The sequence below is a fragment of the Oryctolagus cuniculus genome, chromosome 18 (genome assembly GCF_051225735.1).
Source record: "Oryctolagus cuniculus isolate XC-2025 breed Fujian yellow rabbit chromosome 18, ASM5122573v1, whole genome shotgun sequence".
Taxonomy (NCBI): Eukaryota; Metazoa; Chordata; class Mammalia; order Lagomorpha; family Leporidae; genus Oryctolagus; species Oryctolagus cuniculus.
Window position 1 is genome coordinate 73,582,019 of NC_142884.1, and position 5,864 is coordinate 73,587,882.

Below are 5,864 nucleotides of genomic sequence, written 5' to 3' on the forward strand. Positions count from 1 at the left end.
CACATGCTCCACCCCATGTGCTTGTTGCGCTCTGAGTGTACAGCGCACCTGCAGATGGCCCTGGGAGCAGAGGCGCAGGCCTAGACACCTTCCTGTCCCTCATCCTGACGTCGCTTCACAGGCTGTGGACATCGGTGGGGCTGGAAGTGGGAGAAGGCTCAGTGTCCAGTCTCCAGCACTGAGCCAGTCCTGGTCCTGCTTGCCCAGGACAGGGTCCAGCTCTGTGGGCTTCCACACACTTCCAGCTAGAAGCAGATGTGGAGTCAGCTTGCTTTGGTTTCGTGGGTGAAGGGCAGGCTGGGGCCTTAGTGGGCCCCTCGACATCAGGAGACAAAAGGCTAGTGTCTTCTTGTTGGGTGACCCAAGAGCTTCAAGTGACATTCAAGCCTCAGTTTTCCCCATTTGTAAACTGAAAATCTGGGAGCTGATTATCTTCAAGGTCTTCGTGGGTTCTTTTTCAATGAATTTTTAAATTCTTATTTTCATTTTGTAAGGTGAAGAGACGGAGTTCTCCCATCCACTGGTTCACTGCCCACATGTTCTCAGCAGGCCAGCCTGGGTCAGGCCAGGGACTAAATCTAGTTGGCAGAGACCCAAGTACTTAGCCATGACCACTGCCCCCAGGGTGTCTGTCGGTGGGAAGCTGAAATGGAGGTGGAGCCGGAGCTTAAACCTTGGCACTCTGACATGGGATGCATGTGGCCCAGATGGCAACTCTTAACTGCTCCACCAAATATCCAGCCCTCTTGTGCTTTTTATATTTTAGGATTCATCCAGAAAATATTTTCTGAGGACCTCCTACATGCCCTGAGGGCAAGCTGCATTCCAGAACAGAATTAAAATGCATCCCATCGGGCCGTGCTGTGGCATGGCAGTTAAGCTGCCACCTCAGATGCCAGCATCCCACAAGGGCACCAGTTTGAGACTCGACTGTTCCACTTGCAGCTCCCTGCTATGGCCTGCGAAAGCAGCGGAAGATGAACCAAGTGCTTGGGTCCCTGCATCCACATGGCAGGCCTGGAAGAAGCTCCTGGCTTTGGATTGGCTCAGCTCTGACCATTGCGGTCATTTGGGGAGTGAGCCAATGGATCTCTCTCTCTCTCTCTCTCTCTCTTTCTTTCTGTTAACTCTACCTTTCAAATAAATACAAAATAAATCTTAAAAAAAAAAAAAAACATCCTATCCAAAATCCAGATCCCCGCTCCCTGGCCTCTGCCCCCCACCTAGTTGCTGTCCTTACATTGAACAGCAAACACCTCCTACCCCTGCAGCTGCCTGAGTCCACATCCTTTGCCATGTCTCTGCCACAGCGCTATGCCCAGAGCATGCAGTAGGCACTCAGCAGTTGCTGAGTGAATGGCCTGTTTTCCACTTGGGATCCATCGTACTTACCAGCCGCCCAGGGTCACAGGACAGGCCCGGGGAGAACAGCCTCCCGGGAGTGGCTGCAACGAGCAAGACATTCCGGTCACCTCTCCTGAGGTTCCCAGCACCCGCCGCAGACAGATCATGCAGTGTCACCTTGCAGATGGTGAGTGGCCCGCCCAGGGCTCTGCTGGTGGCCAGGCTGCTGCCCCTGGCCTGGAGCTTCCTGCTCCCTGGAGGGTCTGCTGATTCCCTTGCTCCTGTGTGTTGCACATGCAGTTCCCTTGGCCTAGAGAAGCCTTCCCTGCCCTCCCTCCCGTGCCAAGCCCGTCCCAGTTCTTTCCAAACCCAGCAGAATGAGCTACTTTGGCTCTGACACACCGCCCCTCCCCCCAACCTTGAACCCCTGCCCCTTTAGGCTCAGCCAGGCTGGGAGCTCCGAGGGGCAGTGCTGAGCCCCAGCACCTGGCTGCTTCAGTCCCCTGAGCTTGCCGCCCATCTCGTCTCGTGGGGGCTGCATGCACGTCAAGTTCAGGGCCAGTGCCTGATGTCTGGAGCAGCTGCAAAGTGCCTGGGAACCCGGGAATCCCTGCTCCTCCTCCAGTGCTAAACGCCCAGGATTTTTTTTTTTTTTTTTTTTTTTTTGCGGTCATTCCACGTCAAAGCTGTTTAAAATGGGTGTCTGGCTCTCCTGGTAGGGGATTTCCTGCCCCATCATGATCTCTTTATATTTACTTCTCTGTTTAGAACGGTTAAGGGAGAACTGACGCACCTACCCTAAGTGGACAAGTCGGCAGTGCACAGCTCCGTGCGTTTGTCATGCTTACTCAGCAAAATCAGCACTGAGGTCAAGCTGTAGAACTTGAACTTGACCCCCACCCTCCTAGTCATGCTGTCCAGGAGGCGCTCAGGTTGGTCTCGCTGTGGTTTGTTCGTTTTTACTATGGCAGTGTGTTCTTCTCACTAACGTGCTGCCGTCCAGTATTCCCAGGTCACGCACTTGGGTTGTTTGCTGTTTGGGACAACTAAGAATAAGACTTCTGTGAATATTCTTTTTTAACAAATTTATTTATTTATTTGAAAGTCAGAGTTACAGAAAGAGAGAGAAACAGAGAGGTCTTCCATCCACTGGTTCACTCCCCAAATGGCCACAAGGGCTGGGGCTGGGCCAATCCAAAGCTGGGATCCAGGAGCTGCTTCTGGGTCTCTCACACGGGTGCAGGGGCCCAAGCACTTAGGCCATCTTCCACTGCTTTTCCAGGCCGTAGCAGGGAGCTGGATCGGAAGTGGAACAGCTGGGACTCATGTGTGTTAAATTTATATGGAATAGGGAGTGTAATCTATTACATTACAAAAAATATTAAAAGGGGAACAGTCTTTTGGCAGGATGGTTAAGACGCTGCTTGGAAAGCCTGCATCCCACATCAGGTGCCTCAGCTGAGGCCAGTTTCTCTGCCTCCGATCCCAGCTTCCCGCTCGTGCGCACCCTGGGAGGCAGCAGGTGGCACCTCAAGGCCCTCCCCTGTGGGAGACCCAGACTGCGTTCTTGGCTTCTGGCTTCAGCCTGGCCCAGCTTTGGCTATTGTAGGCATTTAGGAAGTGAACCAGCAGGTAGAAGGTCTCTCTCTCTCTCTCTCTCTCTGCCTGTTAAATACAATGAAAATAAATGAAATTAATTTTTTTTTCCAAAAGGTACTGCATTGGTTTCCTGGGGCTGCTGCAAGAAGTTTCCACAGCATGATGGATTAAAACAAGAGGAGTTCCCTCTCTGGTGGCTCCGGCGGCCAGAAAGCTGAAATCTAGGGGTGAGTGGGGCCGAGCTTCCCACAGAACTTTCTAGAGGCTCCACTCCCCGCTACCCCCAGCTTCTGGTGGCTGCAGGCGTCCCTGGGCTCCAGCTGTGTCACTTACAAGGCCTTCTCCTCCTCCCTGGGTGCCTGGTGACGACGCCTGTTGCTAAATCAGGGGCCACCCTGACTCAGGACGATGGCACCGGACACCCCTAAACCCGGTCATGTCTGCATGGGCTCTTTTTGCCAAAGTCACACCCACAGGTCCAGGGGACAGCACTTCATCCACCACGGGTAGCAAATGCAGCCCAGGGAAGGAGATGCCCTCCTGCCCTTGTCTCCCAGCCACTCGCTGCTCACGATTGACTTGCAGGCTCCTTCCAGAACGGGCTTTGCATCCAGAGGAAGGCGTGGGTGGGTGTCTGCGGGCCTCAGTCTCCTGCAAATAGGAGCTTGCTCTTCGCTCCCCTGCATTTGTCTTTCTTGCTGAGCACATCTTCGTGACCATCAGTTGTCAGTCACCTACAGCTGCCCCTCCATCTCAACAGTGACACTGGACCTCATTGTGCGAACGAACCAGTGGTTATTCATTTATATTTATATTTAATCAAAAGGCAGAGAGAAAGAGAGAGAGAGGGAGAGGGAGAGAGAGGGAGATCTCCCATCCTCTGGTTCAGTCCCCCAAATGCCTTTAATAGTCCAAGCTGGATCAGGCCAAAGCCAGGAGCCAGGAGCTCCATCCAGGTCTCCCACGTGGGTGGCAGAAGGCCAAGTACCTGGGCCAGCAGCTGCCGCAGTAAGCTGGGAGAGAAGCGGGTGGACACTTACACCAGGCTCTCTGGCGGGGGCCGCGGGCCTCCCAGGCAGTGTCTTCACTGCTGCTCCACATCACCTGCTCCATGAACCTGAACCAGCTTTTAAATTTACTTATTTTTTTTTTAAAGATTATTTATTTGTTTATTTGAGAAGTAGAGTTACAGTCAGAGGGAGAGACAGAAAGGTCTTCCATCCGCTGGTTCTTTCCCTAAATGGCCACAACGGCTGAAGCTGGGCTGATCCCAAGCCAGGAGCCAGGAGCCTGGAGCGGGTACAGGGATCCAAGCACTTGGGCATCTTCCACTGCTTTCCCAGGCCACGGCAGAGAGCTGGATCAGAAGAGGAGCAGCCGGGACTCGAACCAGCGCCCATATGAGATGCTGGTACTGCGGGTGGGATTAATCTACTGTGCCACAGCACTGGCCCCTAAATTTACTCTTTCTTTCTTTCTTTCTTTTTTTTTTTTTTTAAGATTTATCTATCTACTTGAAAGTCAGAGTTATACACAGAGAGAAGGAGAGGCAGAGAGATAGAGAGAGGTCTTCCATCTGCTGGCTCACTCCCCAGATGGCCACAGTGGCCAGAGCTGCACTTATCATAAGTCAGGAGCCAGGAGCTTCCTCCAGGTCTCCCACGTGGGTGCAGGGGCCCAAGGACTTGGGCCATCTTCCACCGCTTTCCCAGGCCATAGCAGAGAGCTGGATAGGAAGTGGAGCAGCCAGGGTGTGAACTGGCACCCATATGGGATGCAGGCACTGAAGGCAGCGGCCTTACCCTCCACGCCACAGTGCTGGCCCCTAAATTTACTTTCAAAAACTGTGTTTCTTTGAAAGCAAAGAGACAGAGCTGGAGAAACAGACAAACAGATGGAGAGCTCCCATTTGCTGGCTCACTTCTCACATACCCACACTAGCAGGAACTCAGTCAGGGTCTCCCACGTGAGTGGCACTTGAGCCGCCCCCACAGCCCCCCAACATGAGCATTTGCAGGAGAGTGGAATCAGGCGCAAAGCTGGGACTCAGTGAAGGTACTCAGACATGGGAGGTGGGTGTCCCCGGGGTCCTGTAACCACTGCGCCAAGCGCCGCCCTCAGTGCCCGCCTCCTGGTGACACTTGCGTTCTTTCCAGTCACTAGGTGTCCCCATCAGTGCCACAAAGCCCGTTTTTGTGAGCTGTGTCTCTGTGCATGCAGGAACCTAGAATGCCTACCTTCTCTTTGCGGATTTTAAAAAGACAACATGATGGGATTAAAAACTATTTTTGGCCTTTTCATCGTTGTTGTTTAGATTGATTTTATTTATTTGAAAGACTTACAGGGGCTGGCACCATGGCTCACTTGGTTAATCCTCTGCCTGCGGTGCCGGCATCCCATATGGGCACCGGTTCTAGTCCCAGTTGCTCTTCTTCCAGTCCAGCTCTCTGCTGTAGCCCAGGAGGGCAGTGGAGGATGGCCCGAGTGCTTGGGCCCTGCACCCGCATGGGAGACCAGGAAGAAGCACCTGGTTCCTGGCTTCGGATCGGCGCAGCGCCAGCCGTAGCGGCCATTTGGGGAGTGAACCAATGGAAGGAAGACCTTTCTCTCTGTCAAATAAAAAAAAAGTTACCGAGAGAGGTAGAGACACACACAGAGGTCTTCTGGTTCACTGCCCAAATGGCCAGAGCCAAGCCAATCCAAAGCCAGGAGTTTCTTCCAGGTCACCCATGTGAGTGAAGGGGTCCAAGGACTTGACCATCTTCTGCTTTTCCAGGTGCTGAGTAAGTAGGGGGCTTACTTGGAAACAGAGCAGCCGGGACGTGAACTGGCCCATATGAAATGCCGGTGCTGCAGGCAGGGGCTTTAACTGTGCCACAGTGCTGGCCCCCTATTTAAAACTTCTGAAATTCTTCCTTTAT

General features: G+C 53.2%; 1 long non-coding RNA gene across 1 annotated transcript; it reads left to right on the forward strand.

The window, feature by feature from the left end:
• Positions 1-1,197: 1,197 nt before the first annotated feature.
• On the forward strand, positions 1,198-5,243 carry LOC149121033 (uncharacterized). The gene is made up of 3 exons (XR_016224561.1): positions 1,198-1,531; positions 2,113-2,276; positions 3,058-5,243. It is a non-coding gene; the product is annotated as an uncharacterized LOC149121033 (long non-coding RNA).
• Positions 5,244-5,864: the final 621 nt, after the last annotated feature.